Source organism: Sminthopsis crassicaudata, chromosome 1 (assembly GCF_048593235.1).
Source record: "Sminthopsis crassicaudata isolate SCR6 chromosome 1, ASM4859323v1, whole genome shotgun sequence".
Taxonomy (NCBI): Eukaryota; Metazoa; Chordata; class Mammalia; order Dasyuromorphia; family Dasyuridae; genus Sminthopsis; species Sminthopsis crassicaudata.
The window spans coordinates 37997993-38013238 of NC_133617.1; positions in this window are offsets into that span (position 1 = coordinate 37997993).

Consider the following 15246-nt stretch of genomic DNA (forward strand, 5'->3'; position numbering starts at 1 on the left):
GTATCTGAGATCCAGTGAAGTCAAGATCAATTAAAGGTCACATGGCAATAAGACACAGAGGTAAGATTTCAATATAGATTCTATGACTGAGGATATTGCTTTTCCCTTCCTTCACTTTATTTTAATACCTCTTTTAATTTTAAAAGTGAGAAAATTGAGACTTTACAAAACTAAGTGACTTTCCCATAGTCACATAGCTAATGAATATAAAGAGTAGAATTTGAATTAACGTCTTGATTCCAGGTCTAACACTTTATCTTCTATGACCCATTGCCTTCATTTATCTTTGGTATCTTTTGTGGAAAGGAAGGGAGGGAGGGAGGAAGAAAAGAATCAAGGAAGGAAGGAAGGAAGGAAGTAATAAAAGATTGGAAGGAAGAAAGAAAAAAAGATGAAAGGAAATAAGGAAGAAAGGAAGGAAATAAAGAAATGAAGAAGGAAAGAAACAAGGAGAACAGGAGGCAGGAAGGAAGGAAGGAAAGAAAAAATGAAGGAATCAAGGTCTTTTATATTATTTTAAAAACTTTTTGTTTTCAAAACATGCAGAGGTAAGTTTTCAATATTGACCCTTGCATAGCCTTATATTTCAGATTTCCCCCTTTCCCCCCATCCCCTCCTGTACATGGCAAACAATCCAATATATGTTATACATGTTAAAATATATATTAGATCCAATATGTGGAAACGTATTTATACAATTCTCTTGCTGCACAAGAAAAATCAGATCAAAAAGGAAAGAAAATGAGTAAGAAAACAAATTATGAACAATAACAAAAAGAGTGAGAATGTTATGTTTGATGCACATTCAGTTCCCACGGTCCTCTTTATGGATGTAGATTGCTCTCTTCATCAAAAGATCATTATTTGGAATTGTCATCAGTCATCTTATTGTTGGAAAGAGTCACATTCATAAGAATTGATCATCATATAGTCTTGTGGTTGTCGTGTACAATTATCTCCTGGTCCTGCTCATTTCACTTAGCATTTTTTTTCTAGGTGTTACACTGAAGAGCTGGAGCTTCTAACATCATTAACTAACTCATATGATTTGACTTATGCAAAAGAATATTTACTAAGAAGGCATAGCAAAGAAATATATATATATATATATATATATATGTATATATATATATATATATATATATATATATATATATATATACATATATATATATATATATATATATATTTTTTTTTTTTTTTTTTTAATATCTCCCCAGACTAGGTAACATAATCTCCCCTCCTGAGTACTCTACGGTGACTGGCACATAGTAGGCACATAATAAGATTGCTGATTGACTAAAAAATAGAAAGAATTGTGTAATATAATATTTAGTGAGACAAGTAAGAGAACTGTTGTGAATGCTAGAAATATCAAACAAAGAACATTGACTTTTAAAGTAATTATGGGGTACCTAGTTGGTGCAATGATTAGAGCACCAGCCCTAAAGTCAGGAGGACCTGAGTCTGGTCTCAGACATTTAACATTTCCTAGCAAAAAACAAACAAACAAACAAACAAACAAACAAAAAACAATCATGTCACATGGGTGCCATTTAAAGTTCTGTTTTTCAAATAAGAACACAGGGACTCAAGTACGAGTAAGTGACTGGAACAGAGTTGCACAACTTAAAAATGTAGGAAGCAGGATTTGAATTCAAGTTTCCATGCTAAGCCCAAGGCTCTAACCACAATAATAAAGAAACAAGTTAAATGTAATGTCAGAGAAATTGAGGCAAGATAGAGATTAGAGAGTTTTTAATATTTTATTTGTAAGGGAGCGATCCATGATTTGGTCCCAGGGCTGACTGAGACTATTGTGTCCAAGAATCTAGCAAACAATATGAGCTCTCAATGACATATATCCATGTGGCTCAAATACAGGGGCTAGACAGAGGTAGGGGCAGAGTCAGAGTGCTAAGAGTGGGAATGAGACTCAGACAGGGTAGGGGAGACACCACACATTCTGGGATTGGGAGAGGCATTTTGATAAGTAGGGAAGGGCTGGGATCAGGTAGTATAAGATAGAAGGTTTGTTTTATCCTTATCAAATATTCTGATGATTAGGAGGGAGGGGTGGTGTTGCAAGATAGACTAACAATTAGGAACTGAGGCAGAACAATTCAGGGAAACTGAGTCAGGATAACTAGGGAAACTGAGTCAAGATAAAAGAGAACTGTGGCACAACACAAGCACATAATATAGGTCACATTTAAATAGTGCTTAAAGTTTTGCGAAGAACTCTATATTATTTCATTTGATCCTCAACAAAACAAAGAGGTGTCATTATTATCCCATTTTACAAATGAAATAAGAAAGTCTGTGAGGTTACATGATTTGCTCAAAGTCACAGGTTTTCCTGACTTCAGATTCAATACTGTATTTACCTATCGCTACTCTATTTGCTGCCCCTGTAATGTATAACAATAAAAAAACTGTGCTTTTAAACAAAGAGCTATAGGGAAAATTCCATTGTATAATAAAGCCCAATGTGGTATTAGAAATGTTAGCTATATCCAGGGTGAAAAATGTTCCCTCTGGCTGATGTTTGAAATGCAAGGACCCAAACCCCTCAGTGAAACTCCTCTGTGTACCATTTAAAGAAGTTTTGTGGGTATTGAAATCCCTCCTGCTCATCCTCATAGTGAAATTATAAAGTTCCATTTTACATTCATGGTTTGAGGCAGATCAGGTGTAAAGAGTTTAGGCGAAGAAATGCCCATAAAACCACTTATTTTGCATATTTGATTTTAATCTTACAAGAATTGAGGTGATTGTAAAACAGTTTGTGGAGCAATGAAATAGGCTTAAAAAAATGAGACTTGGGGAAATAAACACAGGCCCAGTAGAGAGACATTTGCTTTACATGCCTGAAATGCACCTCCTTAGGTGCTTTAGCCTAATTATAAATTCATCTTCACCTTGAGAATCAACTTACTTCTTCTCCTCCTGCCTGATCGGCAGTTTTGCATAAGTGGATAATTTCTAGCATCACAGACAGACTTCAATTTCATGTAACTGTCCTCTTGCCCATCACAGAGCTTGACCCTTGATAGCCAATGGGTCATTCCACTGAACCCTATTAATTTCTTAGAATGAAGATCATAAGTTAAAATGATAAATAAGAGAGTAATAGATAGATTTTATATTTCAGGCAATGGACTGAACAGCCAAATGTTGTGAAAATAGAAGGCCCACATAATTATGTCGGGCATTAACTGTTCAGCTTATCGCCTTTTTTACAAACCCAAATTTCTCCTACTTGAATAAAAATCAAGTTGAATTCATGAATAGGCATCATAATTTCAAACTCTGCTTTTTTTTTTTTTTTCTTCTCTTTGGAGTGATTGATGAAGTTCTATTGAAATAAAAAAAAAAGGAATGCTTTGGAAATCTGTTGGGTGCCAGGCACAATGAATAATAATGACCTCATTATGAGAACTGGAGCTCTCTAAGAATGTGTCACTAAAAGTAGATCTTTCTATTGTTGCTAGCTGGCTTTGCCTGTAAATATGCCAAGGCAGGTTTTCATTTTAGAAATGGTTTGAGACATATTTGCTGTATTCAGCTTTTAAAGGGCCATGGATGTCATGGGAGCTGTAGGAATAAATGGGGGATGGTGGAGGAAACTGTGGGGAGCAGTTGATAGGTTTAGCAGACCTTAGAAGTAAAGCTGAAAAGAGCCTTAGAAATAAACTCATCTAACTTCTCTTCCTGCCATTTTATAGATAAAGAAACTGAGGTCCAGAGAGCTAAAATATCCTACCCAGGATTCCACAGGTGGTAAATAACAGAAATAGGATGCCAGCTCTATTTCTTTGCCTCTGAGTTTAATCTTTCTTTCCTTAACATCATGCTGCCTCCCTCAATTCAGCAAATGATTGTCAAGTACTTGATATGTGAAGGAACTTAGATTTGGTGGTAGAGTTATAAAGAAAAATATAAAAGATTAAAATGGCCCTTCTTGTAAAGAGCTTTCAGCCTAGAAGACCCAAGTAACCATTATAGTATCCTATTGGTACATATCTATTTAAGCCATCAAAGATGATTGTTCACTCTTGTCCCTAGCCATACCCCAGGACTCTGATAGATGAGCTTTTTACCTTCTCTTGTAAGAAACTGGACATCTCCAAATTATGCCTTCTGTGTATACTTTTCAATACTGTCCCTTTTTTAAAACTCTAGATCCCTTATAGAATCTAGAATATAATCTCCTTGATGACAAGAATTATCATATTTTTATATTTGTATGCACAATACTAAACATAGTATATGTACATGGTATTTTATATCTTTTTTCATTTATTCATTCATTTTTCATTAATCTATGCATGCACATTCTGTCATAAACTCCAGTTTTCTATTGTATTTCTTCCTGACCTAGTCAGTATTAAATACATCATCCTACTAAGGCAAAAATAGAAAAACAAGATATCTGCTTAAAATAAAATTCAAAATAAATAATAAGAATTAAAATGAGCAGCAAGCATACCATCATCCCAAATTTATTTTCCTTGCAATCCACCAGTCCCAAGATAGTACAAGTTCCTCATCTCTATTATCCATGCTGCTTTAAATGTATTTTCCAGAAAGTTAGGGAAGAGAAAGGGAGTAATTAATGTCTTGTCCATAAGATGAATACAACATCTGAAGTTCTGACATGTACTGCAGACTGTACAATGTCTGTCAATTGCAGTCCTAAGTTATGGGAAATTGCCCCAAAGATAAAGGAATTTATATTTTGATATATCAAGTTTGAAGTGTCCATAGTAGACATATCAAGAATTGTAGGACTGAGGTGAGAAAAAGGAACAACTATAGGGGAAAGCACAGAATTGGAGGGGGAGGAGAGAAGAAATAAAGGAGAAGAAGAAGAAGCAGTGAAATAAGACAGAAACAAAGCTAGAAGAAAAAACAACAGAAAGAAAGAGAAAGGAGGAAGGAAGGAAGGAAGGAAGGAGTGTCCATAGTAGACATATCAAGAATTGTAGGACTGAGGTGAGAAAAAGGAACAACTATAGGGGAAAGCACAGAATTGGAGGGGGAGGAGAGAAGAAATAAAGGAGAAGAAGAAGAAGCAGTGAAATAAGACAGAAACAAAGCTAGAAGAAAAAACAACAGAAAGAAAGAGAAAGGAGGAAGGAAGGAAGGAAGGAAGGAGTGTCCATAGTAGACATATCAAGAATTGTAGGACTGAGGTGAGAAAAAGGAACAACTATAGGGGAAAGCACAGAATTGGAGGGGGAGGAGAGAAGAAATAAAGGAGAAGAAGAAGAAGCAGTGAAATAAGACAGAAACAAAGCTAGAAGAAAAAACAACAGAAAGAAAGAGAAAGGAGGGAGGAAGGAAGGAAGGAAGGAAGGAAGGAAGGAAGGAAGGAAGGAAGGAAGGAAGGAAGGAAGGAAGGAAGGAAGGAAGGAAGGAAGGAAGGAAGGAAGGAAGGAAGGAAGGAAGGAAGGAAGGAAGGAAGGAAAGGAAGGAAGGAAGGATGGAAGGAAGGAAGGAAGGATGGAAGGAAGGAAGGAAGGAAGGAAGGAAGGATGGAAGGAAGGAAGGAAGGATGGAAGGAAGGATGGAAGGAAGGAAGGAAGGATGGAAGGAAGGAAGGAAGGATGGAAGGAAGGATGGAAGGAAGGAAGGAAGGATGGAAGGAAGGAAGGAAGGAAGGATGGAAGGAAGGATGGAAGGAAGGATGGAAGGATGGAAGGAAGGAAGGAAGGAAGGATGGAAGGAAGGAAGGAAGGATGGAAGGAAGGATGGAAGGAAGGAAGGAAGGATGGGAGGAAGGAAGGAAGGAAGGATGGAAGGAAGGAAGGAAGGAAGGAAGGATGGGAGGAAGGAAGGATGGGAGGAAGGAAGGATGGAAGGAAGGAAGGATGGAAGGAAGGAAGGAAGGAAGGAAGGAAGGAAGGAAGGAAGGAAGGAAGGAAGGAAGGAAGGAAGGAAAGGAGGAAGGAAGGAAGGAAGGGAGGAAGGAAAGAAGGAAGGAAGGATGGAAGGAAGGATGGAAGGAAGGATGGAAGGATGGAAGGAAGGAAGGATGGAAGGAAGGAAGGAAGGAAGGAAAAGAGAGAGGGAGAGAGGGAGGGAGGAAGGGAAAAAGAAGTGGGGAGGAAATAAACACGATAACCATTGAGAAGCTCTAGTACTTAAGGAATAGCAAAAATATAGAAAATCAGAAGAAAAAGACAGAGAAAGATGGGTGAACCACATCATTCAAAGTTATAGCATTTAAGAAATTAAAGGATACCAGGAAAGAAATAGTCCAACAATATTGAATATTTCACAGAAGTCAAGAAGTATTAGGAAAGAAAGTCATTGCATTTGGAGATGTACATAACAATAGAAGAGAATAAAAATGAGTAGCATTTGACAAAGGAGAGCTTTTTGGAAGGACAAGAGAGATAAACATGTTTTTAGTATAAGGAGTGGTTGTTTCACATACCAATCTCAAATATCTGAAGACTGCCATCATGTTCTGCCACAATGTACTTCTGGACAGTTTCCTAAGAAATTTATCAGAAAAGTGGCTGATTTTTATTTATTTATTTATTTATTTTTTGTAAGCTTTGAAATCACAAAGTCTTGATTTTTTAATGGCAACACAATTTATAAAGATAGAATAAAGAGAAGATATAATCAAATTGGGGTTCAAGGACATGTCATCTAGTTCCTGTTTCAGATAATCTTGGATTCTCAACCATTTCATCAAAATTCAAGATACGATCAACATTTTTGTCCGTTGAAAATTATCTTGCAGCTTTGCTAACATATTGCATTATTAGAATACCAGTTTTCATGACTCTTGGAGAGAGCAGGAGACTTGCAATCTGATATTTGCAGAGTTAATCAAAATTTTCAAAGTAATTTAAATGTATGATGTATTGGAAGTCTTCAAGTGGAGAATGGATGATCACTTATTGCCCAAATTCTACCAATTCTTTTTCATGAATTAGGTGAACTATATGGAAGCAAATATTCTATCAAAATCTTAAATTCTGTGATTTTTTGTTGTCATGTAACCCTCATCACAATCCTGTGGAATATATAGTATCCTCCACCCATCCACACACACACACACACACACACACAATATTTACAAAGGAAAATCTTTATTTCAGCTTTTTTTCCCTTTAAGATGTAAGTTCATTTGAAATAGGATTTTTCATTTTTGTCATCTTATCACTGACACCTAACAATGTCTGACACAGAATAAGCACTTAATAAGTGATTGATTAGGGGAAACTACATAGCTCAGTGGGTAGTGTTGAGTCTGCTTCAGGAAGATCCTGAGTTCAAATCCAGCCTCATTTATTTATTAACTGTGTAGACCTTTGGAAAATAATTTAACCCTGTTTACCTCAGTTTCTTTATCCATAAAAAGAGCTAGAAAAACAAATGACACATCACAACCATTTCTTTGTCAAAAAAAAAAAAAAATCCAAAGGGAGCAATAGAGTCAGACATATCAACAAATGACTGAAAAAAAAATGAATTAATTGCTTGATAAATACTATAACTATTGTTCCCATTTTGAACATAAGAAAAATCAAAGCTCAGATTGTTTTAGTATCTTGTCTCTCTAGTCACATAAATGCAGTAGTCACTACAAAAATGTAGTTTCATGAAAGGGAGATCAGATTTGCAATCAGATAAACAGGGTTTAAATCCAAAAGTGGCTACTGAGGAGGATATAAAATGTGCATTGCCTCTAGAATCACAGTACCTGTGTTTAAAATCTCTCTCTCTCTTCATTGACATTCCTTGGATCTCAGTTTCCTCATCAATAAAAAAGTGTGTTGCATTAGATGCCACTGAAGTCTCAGCAAATTCTAGGTTTTTTGTTTGTTTGTTTTAACCTATTGCTGTGATTTTCACCATGTCAATTTGAATTTTGAGATTTATCTCCCTCATGATAAATTGAAGGAGTTGGACCAATTGCTGCCCATTGTCTCTTTTAAATCCAAATTTATTATTCTATCTCTCATCTCATATATTTCAGGATGGCTTCCCTCTCCATTCAGCACTTTCTCTACTGCCTCTTGTTGGCACACCAGAGAAGGTTCAATACCCATACAATGTCTTTTCTAGGCCTCTTGGTCTGTGTTTTAACCTTCATGTCATTCTTCCAACTCTCCTTCAGAGATGGAAGAGCATGGAATGGTTGGGAAGGATTTTTCTCATTTCCTAAACTTTCCCTCATTTCCTATTTAATGAAACTAAACAAACCTCCAAAATATCATGTAATCTTGAGGGAAGACCCACTTCCCTATCTGGCATTTCCTTTATGATCCTCAGTGGAGCATGGAAGCTGGCTTACTTGGGGTGCTTTTCAGGCACAGTCTTCTACTTTATTAGTGGATTTTATCTCTGTCCTTGTGAATGTCCTTAAGCAGCAACTCTTCTCTCCAGCTGTGATCCTGGGGGCAATTTTTCAAAGCTTTAAATAGAATCCGTTTTTAAATTCCAGCCTTTAAAATGTCTAACTTTAGACCACCTAAATAATGAAATTTTATTTAACTGTAATCGAAATTCTGGGCCCTTCTGCAGGTAGTGGCTATAGGAGTGGACTGCCTTTGAAAGGAAAATAGCAGTTCTCTGCTTCAGTTAAGAATCTGTAGATTCATAACAATTAAGTTCCTTTAGGTAGTAAAATTTACTTCCCTGCCTGATGTAGACACAGCCTTACTAATAGAAAGCCATAAACTCTAGGATGCTCAAAGCACAGGGGTGTATCACTTTTTCTCCAAGCATATGGCCAGCATGGAGGATGTAAAATACCTTCTTCCTCCCCTTGCTCTCAGCTCCCTTAAAATGATTCAAGATGAAAGACCAGCTTTAGGAATATATCAATAAGTGCTAGAAATGTGGGTGGGAGGGAGAAGGATAAAAGAATACCAAAGAGACAGATAATACTTTAGGTTATTTCTTCTTTATACAGAGAAGATAACAGAGCAGTGTTATTTTATCATTGTACAAAGTATGTATACATACTTTGTATGTGTATACTCTACTATACATACATACATACACATATGTTGATATATACATATAAGAATACATATATAGTTACAAAAACATACACATACACACAGAATCAAGTGTGATAAGAAATTTTGAAGAGCATTAACTTTTACCATGTCTTCCAGAACTTCTTCCTTAATCCCCACTTATATTGACAGACTAGGACTTCAGAGGATGGCCACTTCTCAGGGTAGGAGTAATTTTGGGCATCTGGAGTTTCTAATTCTGTCATTCATTCTCTCTTCCTCAAGTACTTTCCACTGATTTTAACTCAATAACTGACTAATAAGCTCTTCACAAAAACTGTTTAGTAGAGTGGTGTATAAACAATATTAAGTAGAAAACTTTCCCCCCAAATCAAGAACAAACAAAAATCCCTGGATATAAGGGGCTCAAAATTATATTACAATGGTAAGTAGTGAGACATATAGAGAGAAGATGGGTTTACTTCTATCTCTTGTGTTCAGCTGAGTGCTTCATGTCTTTTCTCACCTCTGACATAGTAAATTCATAAAAGGGAGCGTATTACTCCCTTTGGGCTTACTCCCTACTTTTTCTTGCTCCTATTTGTCAGAAACATAAGAATATGCTTTATTAAGGTACTCCATAGCCTAGAGTTTTCCACTGAATTGAGTTTCTGTCTGTCCTAGACTTCATTATCATGACAGTTGTTTTCTCACCCTGGAACATCCTTCTGCCATTTTAGTTTCCTTTTTCCCACTAATGAGTTTTGTTGTTGTTGTTGTTGTTGTTATTTCTCCACCCCACCCCCACCCCAGAACTGCCATTTTGGGGACTGAAGTTTTTCATGCTTTATATCACTCATAGTTGTTGTTCTGATCTTGGAATTTGCCAGAATTTTCTCACTTGGGTCTCTTCTCCCCAATCCACCCCATACTTTTCAAATGTCTTTTATTTATTGCCTTTCTCTATTAATATATAAGCTCTTTGAGGGTAGGGATTGTCTTTAGGTTTTCCTATTTGCATTTCCAGCATCTAGCACAGCTTGTTTATTCTCTAATGAGCTAGGGGCTCACAGATGAACTGAACAAGTATTGAAATTTCTCCTGTTAATTAAAGCCCCCAGGGACATGGCTAGTTTGTTTGTTAAGCCAATTAAACTCATTTCCTGACCCAATTAAAGAGGAATTCAGGAATGAGAAAAGAACCCCTGGGCAAAGAAAATCTTGTTTACACATTTTGAAAAATCCTAATTATATCTGTTGATTATTGAGGTGGAGGTGCAGCACACCTTTTATGTAATACAATTCTCTGATTACATAGATGAAAAAATTGAGGGTCATCTTATTCCATTTACTCCCCCATAGTTATAAATCTAACAAATTTCAGAAGGTATAACTTGAATTATTTTTCCTGATAATAATAATAAAAATAACAGTAGTAGTTATAGTAGCAAAATAATAATTTACATAGCATTTGACATGTGTTATCTCATTTGATTCTCAAAACAACACTAGTAGATCAATGCTATTATCATAATCCTTACTTTATAGAATGAGAAAGGAAGCCTGAGAGAGGCAAAATAATTTGATTAGAATTTCACAAGTGTGTGGTTCAGAAATGGTGAGGGGTCACCATTTAATTAAAAAGCTGGAGAGATTTGTAGAGCAAAGCAAAGTTTATTGTATATTCTCTAGAGAAGGATGTCCCACCCCACGAGCAGATAATCCAAGAGAGGAAGCTCCTCCTATAGACAGGATTAGCACCTTTAATCCCTAATGTAAATACCCCTTCCCACCACTGACCCTCATCTTCATTGGCTGAGAGTCTTACTTTCTAGACTAGAGATCTACCCATGAAATTCAACTTGACCAATAAGTACATAGTTCCCCATATTTGACTGAAATAGGGAGGAAATGGTGTCATGGGAGGATAGCAGGAAGGGGACTCAATTATGTCCTTGACTCAATCCTCAAAATCCTTCAGGCCTACTCAAACTCTGAAGTAGATGAAGCCTTACTTGATTTTCACAACTCTTAAAAGATCTCACCTCATCTCATTCATAAGCAAGTGATTTGGGCAGGATATGAATTTAGATCTGCTGACTCCAAGTTCAGCACCCTCTAGACACTGCACCACAGAGTTGTCTAATGCCATGTCTCAGGTATAACCTCACTTTTTCTCCAGTTTCTCCATTTTTATAATAAGGCAATTGTAATATATGGCCTCTAAAATCTTTATGAGTCTAAATCCTGTGTGGTTCTCTGCTAAATTAAATAGAATGAAATGTCATATTGGATGGCATAGTCAGGGAATGTTGTGTTTGGTCAGGAGAAAATAACATTTTTTTCTTGTTTGCTTGTTTGACATCGACTGATCAGGCAGTATTTATTTATTTATTTATTTTTCTAAGGCTGGACTTGCCCAGGGTCACACAGCTAGGAAGTGTTAAGTGTCTGAGATCATATTTGAACTCGGGTCCTCCTGAATTCAAGACTGGTGCTCTATCCACTGTGCCACCTAGCTGCCCCTGATCAAACAATATTTATTAAGCACTACTATGTATCAGGCATTGTGTTAAGCACTGGGGTTACAAAAAAAGGAGAGAGACTTTGTCTTCAAGGTCCTTAAAATCTAATGGGGCAATCAGCATGCAAACAAATATAAATAAATCAAGATATATGTATATATATATACATATATATATATATATATATATATATATATATATATATATATATATATATATATATATATATATATATATATATATATATATATATATATAAAACAAATATTCCAGAGAAAATGCTCAAAATCAAGAGACAGATTGTCTTAATAGGATGTTAATATTACAGAACCCAAAAATATGAGGAGAGTAATGTATTAAAAAAAAATTAAAAAACAAAAGACAGAAGGGATCTGGGTTAAGAAGAGCTTTGAATGCTAAACAAAGCATTTTTGCATTTGCTCCCAAAGAAAGAAGAAAGCCATTGGAGTTTATAGAGGTGTATGTGACACTATTAGACATTTGAAAAATAGCTTTAGTGGCCAAATGGATAACAAATTGGGGGTAAAGCAGGCAAACATATTACCACCTATTGCCAATAACCAAAGCCTGAAGTGATATGGGTTTGCACTAGAGTGAATGTAGTGTCCCATACTGGGCATATTCAAGAGAAGTTGCAGAGGTGACATTATCAGGCTTGTATATGAATAGTGAGAGATAGTGAGGAAACCAGAATGACTCCTAGATTGCAAGCCTAAGATACTGAAAAATTGATATTAACCTCTATGGTAATAGGGAAGATAAGAGGAAAGAAGGGTTTAAGGGGAAAGAGAATGAGTTCTGTTTTACACATGTTAAATTTAAGGAACAATGAAATTAGTCTATTTATTTGAAAGCAAAAGATACAGATAGTGTTAATCCCCAAAGTTGAAAAACAATGTCAAAAATAAGGAACATTGGAGGATTGATAGGTCAGGTACTTCCTTATTTCTGAAATTTTCATTCAAATTTAGTCAGTAGAGCTAGAAATTCAAAGTTGTCATGGAATCCTGGGGAAAATATTTTTAGTGGGTACAAAATTATAGTCCATGTGAAAAGTTCTTCTACCCACTGACTCCTTTGAGAATAGAATAGACTTGGAGTAAAGAAAAACTTCAAATCATGCTTCTGATATTTCCTATTTGTGAATAATGGCCAAATTAAATAGTTTGTGTTTCCTCATCAAGAAAATGGGAGTATCTGTAGCATTTAACCTCACAGAATTAATAAAAAGAGTTCATATACCTAAAACACTTTCCAAACCTTAAAGTGTGATATTGTCAGCTTCTCCTCCTCTACTTCCTTCTTCTTCCTCTTTCTCTTCTTCCTCTTCCTTTTTCTTCCTCTTCCTCTTTCTTCCTCTTCCTCTTCCCCTTCTTCCTCTCCTTCTCCTCTTCTTCTTCTTCCCCTCCTCTTCTTTTTCTTCTTCTTCTTCTCCTCCTCCTCCTATTGGTTATAGCTTCAAGAGAAAGTGAATTGATTCCTTGAGGATGGGAGGAAGCTTTTGCTAGGCAAGTTAAACCATCACCACTTGGACCCTAAAACCTTTAAACCCAAGAGTCAGGAATAGGAGTATTCCTGCCCACCCTCTGCAATTATTCAAAGGAAAAATAATTTGTTTGGGGGCTATCTTTCTTATCACCCCTAGAAATAACCACTGCCCAATTGTACTGATTATTAAGATAGGCACAAGAAGTCCAAGAGAGAGAGAATCCTCCTTAGTTCCATTTCTGTTACAGTTCTCATAGCCATAATTTAGTAAAGTGTCTGAAAAAAATAAGTCTAGCCATCTCCATCAACTCCTCACCAACTGCTACTCACAGAGCAAGAAAGCTGGTACAAGGAGAGGGGAAGATGGATGGCAGTTTACACCATGCAGGTAAAAGTGCCACGACTATCATAAGAGGTGTACAAAGCAACCAGGATGATGCTTTAGGGTCAGGAATACTCATTCATAAATATTTGTTGTCAGAATTTCTAAAGTTTATGAAATTGTACCATGTCTAGATACGGTGGCTTTGGATACTAACAGAAGGCCACATTAATGAAAGAAAATACAACTTGATTAATAATGATGGCCCAAGATTTCAACATATCTCTTCCTATCTCTTGCACTGTGTCTTCACATGGTTTTTTTGTGTTTGTTTTTGTCTCTATCACCATTTCTGTCTCTATCACTGTCTTTCTCTTTGTTCTGTCTCTGTCTGTCTGTGTCTTTCTTTGGCTCTGTCTCTATTTTTTGCCTTTCCATGTCTATCTCTGTGTCTGTCCATCTGTCTCTCTCTTTGCTGAGGCAATTGGGGTTAAGTGACTTGCCCAGGTTCATGCAGCTAGGATGTGGTAAGTATCTGAAATTAGGTTTGAACTCAGGTCCTCCTGACTTCAAGGCTGGTGCTCGAGCCACTGTGCCACCTAGTTGCTCCCTGTCTGTTTCTTTTTATCTGTGTCTGCCTATCTGTCAGTCTCTCTCTGAGTGTCTCTTTCTTTCTCTGTCTCTGTCTCTCTGTCTCTGTCTCTCTTCCTAAATTTAGGATTAAAGGAGTTGCATTGTGGTCCCTTCAAATTGTCAAGAAGATGCAAAATCTTAATTGTTCTTTGCTCTGGAACTGAGTATCATCATAGCCCTTAGCTTGTTCTCTTGAGCAGTCTCTTGTCTTTTCTGACTGGAAACCAAAAAGTTAGCTCCAGAGAATTCTGTTCCTTTTTCTTTCCTCTCAGGATTTAATGGAAGAGCAAAGGCCTGTTATGTTCATCTCCTTTCCTAAGAATAGTCATAGACTTAGTCCTGCCTCCCTTCTTTTACCACCTTTTCTTTCTCTTTACTTCACTTTTCTCTGCTACCACTTGGGAATTCTTCTTGGTCATATGTTATGATATGTTTACCTGAGCCAAGAAGAGGTAATCGTCTTTACAGAAAAAAAATTGTGTGCTTTTTATATTTAAGATTATTGTTTAAAATTCTATTCTTATTATATAGGACACACTTTGGTAGATTAAGATGGCCTTTGTTCCAATAATAGCTTTCTATAATGTTCCATATACATGATAGTTCAAGTTGTACTAAATTTCTATGTTCAGTACTAAGGTAACATTGCCTTATAGTGTATGTGATAATATATAAACTCTCCTTTTTATAGCAAAAATAGGCATCAGCTCCATAACAATGCCATGATAAGCTTCAAAAAGTGTCAGAAAAGTGCAGCTGACTCAACATTTGGTAGAAATTGGAAATCGAAGCTTTCCCTTTTTCCTACACATTCTATAATGAAAGACCTCCATATGTCTCAAGTTATCTATCCTATCCTACTAACCGCTTACCAGCAAGGTTGCCTTCTTCAGGATGCAGTTCAGCTTGTAACTATTTTTTTTCTTAAAACATGGCCTCAGAATTATGTGTATTACTATTCCCATTGTCTACAGGGACAGAATACAAAAGAATGATTTCTTCTGTGCCTTTCTATGGTTCACAGCTATGGTTCAAATTGGCTTTTCTGACTGTTCTATCAAACTATTGACTAATTGAGCTTGCAGTCTGATAAAATGCTTAGATCTTTACTGAGTAAGAATTAGTATTTTGTTCTATGTCCCCCACTTTGTACTTGTGCATTTGACTGACCTTTGAAACCAAGTTAGTTTTATTTGTTTTGTTTTCACATTATTCTTTTATTACTTCTGTTTGTTGGGGACGGGGGTGGGGAGAAGGTTATTTGACC